The sequence below is a fragment of the Leptopilina boulardi genome, unplaced genomic scaffold (assembly GCF_019393585.1).
Source record: "Leptopilina boulardi isolate dan_hultmark-lab unplaced genomic scaffold, ZJU_Lbou_2.1 LbouV2_248, whole genome shotgun sequence".
NCBI classification, from domain to species: domain Eukaryota; kingdom Metazoa; phylum Arthropoda; class Insecta; order Hymenoptera; family Figitidae; genus Leptopilina; species Leptopilina boulardi.
The window spans coordinates 1,178,774-1,186,450 of NW_026137805.1; positions in this window are offsets into that span (position 1 = coordinate 1,178,774).

Consider the following 7,677-nt stretch of genomic DNA (forward strand, 5'->3'; position numbering starts at 1 on the left):
ATGACCTCGAGAGAAGTTCATCGTGTCTCTCTCTCTCTCTCTTTGGCCCTCTGGGTGATAACAGAAGGATCACGCAAGCGCACACTTCCTCGCCTTGTTGCAGACTAGTCGCTTATAACTTGTAGTCACTGGATGACACTTGGCACGCGCTCCTTCTCCCCACTACTTTCAATTTTTAGTTGCCACCAGCTGCATCAAAAGTTACGCCTTCCAGTGTGCGCGCGCATTTATCTTACCCCCTCACCATCAACAATATAACCCTCTCGATGGGAACGATTCATTAGGAGTGGGGGGGACGATGAGGAAAGAAGGGGACAAATACATATTGCACCGTTTGCTACTGCCACCGTGCTTTACGCGAAAAATTTATATCATTGCAAGATTCAATGATTTAAATTAATTATACGATTTGAATAATGTACCATAATTAAATTTTTATAACTAGTTTATTCTAATTCTAAAATTAATCCCATTAATTTATTAGTTTTTTTTTAATTATTATTTTTATTAAATTTTTCATTGCGATAATAAATAATATGTTTTTGTTTCAGGAATAATCACCGAATTAAAATCTATAGTCATTTCATCAAAAAAGTGGCAGCTATTTTATGAATTCACTGTTGGTAAGACACGAGTTACAATATTTTTATGCTAATAAAAAAATTTTATTTACAGAAATCATCTAGATCGAGTTACACAGGAAAAAACCCGAACATGGCTAATTTTGAACTGCAACAAAAATGAGTTCAGATTTTTTCTGATCATTAAAAAAGTAGCAGTGATGATACAAAGGTTGTTTTATATTAATGATGAATAATAATAGATATGTAAGATTAAATAATAAACTAAGTAGGATTATTTATTTCCTAATAACAGGAATAAGTAATATTTAACTTTCAAGGCTTAGTCACGTCGCGGTTATCCTATATATCTATAGTTTTTAGATTCTTATTTAAGTGCGTGGAAAGTATATTTATAGTCCATCTAGATTATTTAGAAAAGTTAGGACAGTTATACTAGATAGTTTCCATGTAGTTCTAGTATCTAGACACTAGATAGTTTACCTACCTAAAAATTACATAGTATAAAATATCTAGAAACTTGGCAGTTTGACTGCCCTGAAACTAGGTAGTATAACTATCCAGAAACTAGGTAGTATATCTGTCTTTTTTTAAAAAAATCTAGATGCCCTAGATAGTTTTCATATACAGTTAAAAGTATTTAGAAACTATATAGATATAGCTGTCTAGAAACTACTATTTTCTAAACAGTCATAATATCTAGTTTTTAGACAGTTATACTATCTAATTTCTAGAAAGTTATACTATCTAGTTTCTAGACAGATTTACTATTTAGTTTCTAGGCTATTTAGTTAAACTAGATAGTACGGCTGTCTGGAAACTAAATAGTATAAGTGACCTAACCTTTCTAAATAATTTAGATGTACTAGATAGTTTTCATATATAGTTAAAGTATTTAGAAACTTATTATATACTTCAACTATCCAGTAGCTACATAAAAAATAATTCAATACTGTATACCTTAACTGTATAGAAACGTAAAATATTTCCTGTCAATTAGGGCCAATTTATACGTGCTAAACTAAGTTCGAGTTTACTCTCTGTCACATTCACAAAACTATATATATAATAGAAAAAGGTTTTAGTATACACAATTCAAAAATTAGATTTACAGTGTATAGCTCAACTTTCAATAGAAAGGTAAAAGCAACAGTAGTATATTAACAAAAAATAAACTTTTTGAATACCTCCTTTTTGCAGAAATATATATATAATCCGCAATTAAATCTGAATGGTTATTTTTAGTACAGGGAATTTATTTATAAATAATAATAAAGTTACAAACTTCTATACGCATATATATAAATATAAAGAAAAATTTATCAAGTGATCCAATTAAAAAAAATTTTCTTAAAGCAGGTTCATTATGTACCTATATATTATATAAATAGAAAGTTACATATACAAATTCTCTCTTTTAAATTCACCATATAGTATATGTTTATGAAATTTCCGATATATAATAATAAATCTGCAGGGGAAGGACGGTTTACTATTATTATATATATATATACCTAAATTCGAGATATATTCTAAAGCGGAATAAGCATATTGTTTCCTATTCTCATTATATGATGTACATGTTATATAAATATTTAAGCAGATTCTGTTACGCTACAACCTTATATTGTTGCATTGTATACCATTGAATTATATAGATTCCAAATATATTTATAACTTCTTTACATTAATATCAATTAAGGTAAACTGAATCATGTTTATTAGGCAGAATATAGGCATATTGTTTCCTATACACTCATTATATGATGTGTTATATAAATATTTAACCCTCACATAAAAAATGGATTCTAAAAGTTTGAAAAATTTAATTTATTTATATTGCATATGTATTTAAAAAATAGAAGCAAATTGAATATTTCATTATTATGGTACATTTCATCTGTTGTAGATAATATATATATATATAGTGTTAAGTCACATTGTCGATTTCTCGCAATTAAAACTGGGATCAAAATTGTATCTGAAATACCCATCAAAAAGAGTGAGGAGTATATGTGGTAAATGGAGCAAAGAGATTCAATGGCCAATAAAATTTATCGACCGTTCAGTGGAAGTTGTGAGGAATCTTTCTGGAATTTGAGGGTCAGTTCGTGTAATAGAGCCATATATATATACAATAAACCTCAGCAATAGGAGCTCAAACATAACCTCAAAAACGACATTGAATTATTTTAAATTTTAACTTAACCTAAGATTCGAGGTTATGTTACAACTCAAATAAGTAAAATTACTTCAAATTTTCTATAATGTTATTTACTTATCGTTTGCGCTATTTTTTCACAAATTTATAAATAGTAGATGTAGACTATATATTATATATATATGATATAGTATAGAGATGAAATCACGCATATGCGGGCGCGACTTAGGCTGTCTCGAATATTCAAGGTTTCAGGTGCAATGTCACTGTAGCCCGTATATCCTCTAATTACAAGGTTATCCGCATATCTAAAAATTAAAATTGATTGACATTGAAACTTATATGTTTTGTATTTAAATTTGAAATTCTTTCCAAATGTATACAAAATAAATATAAAAGTAATTTTTACTATATACTTACAAAGTAAAACTTAAACTGTCCGAAACTTCTGTCTTTGTCAGTTTTTGCTTCGGAAATAGAAAAAATTACTCCCTAAACTTTATTTCGGAAATAGTATTTTTTACTATTTCCGAAAGTTGTGAGATAAATTCCGAACAGTTTAAGATTGAGTTTGGAAGTATATAGTAAAAATTACTTTATTTTTGTTTTCCATTTTTATCCATGTATACAGCCCCACAACAGAAAAACATATACCTTACATATGTTTTTTCGTTGTATAGGACAGGTTAAGAAAGAAAAGCAATAAGATAGAAATCTTGGTGTATTTTGGAAACTTTACGACTTCTAAAACTCTACAAAATTAAAAGTAGAACTTTTTCGACGTATACATGAATCATCATGCTTATCGTACTAATTTTTTAACACAATATAACGGTAACTACAGTGACTCATCTTTGTATATATGAATTCTAATGGAACTTATATATACTATGTTTAGAAGACACAAAAAAATACGTGTGGTTTCTATTGATACATTTGCTCAGCTGAAGAATATTTACACACACACACGCATATCATCTGTATATATTATATTCTTGAGCATAGTTTCTTGGTGTCTCCTGACGCATCAGCTGTAAAGCGGTCACGTGCCCTCTATCATTGTAACCTGAACCAGTGAGCAACCCTTATTGCCAAAAAAGGAATATAACACACTTGCCTCATAGTTACGGTTTAATTAACTAAGTACTAAGTATAGATGTATATATATATATATATACATATATGCATTCGCCGGCAGTGGCCACTTTATTATACCCACTGTGGTTCTGCATGATTTTCCTTCTATACAAAACAGCTGGCTTTGATATATATAAAAGGGTACTTTGGAAAATCTCATAGTCACGCTATACCAAATGGATTAAACGATATATATTTATTCGATTATCTCATACTCCAAATCGATTGAATCCAATAAATTGCGCCTTAATTCTCATATTTTCGAAAATTATATTCCGAAAAGTTTATTATCTAATTTTTTCCATCTTAAAAACATTAATAATTTTTTAGAAACAACTTAAAAGTGACTATAATATAAGATGTTTTATTTACTTTATAGTTAGTAAAATAATTAACCATAGTGTTATCTTCTACTTTTGCCGCAAGAATACATAATAATTTTAATCTGATCTTTCTTCATCTCTTGCGCGCAGTATCTTTGAGATCAATCGTTATTGACAAGTCACTTTGAAATGGGTGCATCTGGTCACTTTTTTTTCTTCTTTTAATTCGAACAACTGTCTGTGTCACTGAAATTGAAAAAATGGAAAGTTTTATAGCTTCACCTTATGTTAGACGCGCACTACTATTGTATAATTTACGATGAATTTAATGGCATTTTTGTGTCATTTTTATTAATATATAAAAAAAATGATCATAACGTATTATGTATTATTTTATTAATATATCATAGTTGAAATTGTCTCGTTAATTAAGTAAACGACAAGCTTGACTAAATGAATTGTCTGTTTTATAATTCTATATTATATATATATTAAATAATGTGATAACGTATTTTGTATAGAAAAAATTAAAAAAAAATTAAAATAATAATAATAATAAAAAATTTAAAAATTATATATAATACACTAATATGTTAAAGACTGCAAACTGTTTTTCCCACCGTGAACATGGGCGGATTTTCACAAACAGGTGGCGAAGACAAAAAAAAAATTGCATATAGTGTGATTACTGCATATATATTCACGTATGGTGCTTTTGTTAGAGACATAAGGGCTTCTGACAGAATAAGGCCATTGTCATACAAGGGCGAATAACACTTGTGCTATGTGCGCACGTAATGAATGTTCAAGTAGTACGATAACAAAAATCTTTCATCTGCGCGAGACCGTTGATAATGATCTTTAAGCGCGGATTTCATTGTCATCACATGGGATGCAATTTGCCAGATTATTCACACGTTATAGATAAGAATAAGTAGAGTAAATTGTTTTTTTCCCTCAATTTTGCCTACAATTATATTTTCAGTAAACTGCGCGACTTAAAGTTTTAGTATTTCAATTTTAACAATTATGTTTCTGCTTTTTTGACAAATCAAGAACCTGAAACACAAAATGAATATATCTTTGTTTTTCACTAAAAATTATTATTACTATTATTTTTATTATGTTTCATTATAATAATAAAAATATTTGTTTGTTTCAGAAATAATCTCTTCGTTGAAATCAAATCATTTAATCCAATGCAACTATTTTGTGGATTCATCGTTGGTAAGACGAGTTACAATATTTTTATGCCATTAAAAAATATTTATTTCCAGAAATCATCTAGATCGAGTTACAGAAAAAAACCCGAACTTGGCTAATTTTGAACTGCAACAGAAATGAGTTCAGATTTTTTCTGATCAATAAAAAATTAGCAGTGATGATACAAAGGTTGTTTTATATTAAGGATGAATAATTAGATATGTAAGATTAAATAATAAACTAAGTAGGATTATTTATTTCCTAATAACAGGAATAAGTAATATTTAACTTTAGAGGTTTATAGTTACTTTCTAGACGCGGTTATCCTGTTTTTAGAATAATTGAAATGCTTGGAGAGTATATATAATTTATAGTCTATATCTAGATTATTTAGAAAACTTAGGACAGTTATACTAGATAGTTTTCGTTGATCATAGTTTTGATTAGTGGGAATTTGAATTTTGATGATAGTTATATATTATATTAGTGATTAATAATATAAAAGAAATAAGGCCATTAATTTCAATTTAGAGAAACGATATCCTGCGTATATAACGCACATACATGTTTTGTCGCACAATGTGCGCCTCATTACAGTACTGTACAAGTAAAATTCAAATTCCTATTGTCACTTAGGGTGAAACTGCAACAGGTGGGCCCTTTTGGATGAACATCCCTCTATTGAAGCTTTCGCGCATCGCTTATATATATAATAATGATAAATGAATATACAGACGCACTTTTTTCCTGATACTTTCGTGACCGTAATCACACGATCTCTTTCAAAATGGTTTTGGTATATATATACCAAAAATCTCGTTACCTTTCTTTGTTTCAAAAAGCATAATTCCAATTCCCGAGAGACGAGTATTATACATATATATATTGTGTGTGTGAATAAGGCATATAAGGTGCTTTACGTACAAATATCGACACGCCATATGTCGCTTCAATGCGTGCAGTGTATTTTATATAGATATAGGCTTCTATGTATATGTGCGTGCACTCACACATAACTTAAAATAAATACGAAGAGAGATATATAGAAAAGAGATCCTTTCGCGCGTTTCATTGCGGGGGGTTGATTGTACGCCACTATCATCATATTTTTCATGGGAACCATAGAAACGCTATATGTATTATAGATTTTAAAAACCTGTCGCGTGGGAACCATAACAGTTCTTTATATGCAATAGTACATTTGACAATACTTATATAGTGCGTTCCGCACTTTAGCCACTTTTATGATACATACGAATATGCAATTACGACTACTGTTATTACATTAATATTATATTGTAATAATGAAATTTCTTTCTAACGTATTTATATAAATTCTCGTTGTCGCTAATAATATTTTTTCCAAATTCGGGTAGTTTTCTATTGTCAATTAGTAATTTTCTACTATCAATGCGGGCAATATTTCTATTATCAATTATTTAAAACGGTTACTAATTCAATAAACGAACGAATCGGCGCAATTAGAGTGAAACGAATATATATATTTTTAATATAAAAGTATTTTCGACAAAGGACTATTGGATGAATGAGTTGACAATTTGATTTGTTGATGAATGCACTTGAAATGAAAAGCAGTCTTGCATGTGTGACAGTTTGAATGACAGGTGGATGGGGAAGCTGTGACATCACAATGCGCGTAACATCCTGGGTTAATCGTTCAGATTGCCACACACACACGCGCGCGAAAAAGTCTTATTTTCTTTACGCGAATGATTACTTATTCTGATGATCAACTAAAGTATTTTCACAGAAATATACCATTTTGAATTAGTCAGAATTCGTTCACAAAATTCATTAGTTAAAATTTTCACCAATTTTTAGTCAAAACTATTTGATTTATTTTTTTTTACTATAAAGTTTTAGTGAAAAATTAGTAAGAATTATAATTTAATGTATATAGTAAACGAAATTGAAATTTAAAGTATTTCTCTTTAGAGTACCATTGCTTATATTTCATATTGCAAAATTGCCCTAAATATTGATTTTGTTGATCGGAGGGGAAAAATTTTTTTTTTCTTATTCCTTATATTAGATATTTTATTCCTAACAGAAAAAGTTAAAAGGTCGATGACATGAACTAAAAGGGTAATGCAATATATATCTCGTGTTTCAACTTCTTGACTACTTATGCATATAATAGATTCCCATGAATGTACATATATACGTTCGTTTATCGACATTTGAGGTTTAACATATATATAATATACTTCCAATGATTTTTATTTATAGTGGGTGCGACAAAAGAAAGGGG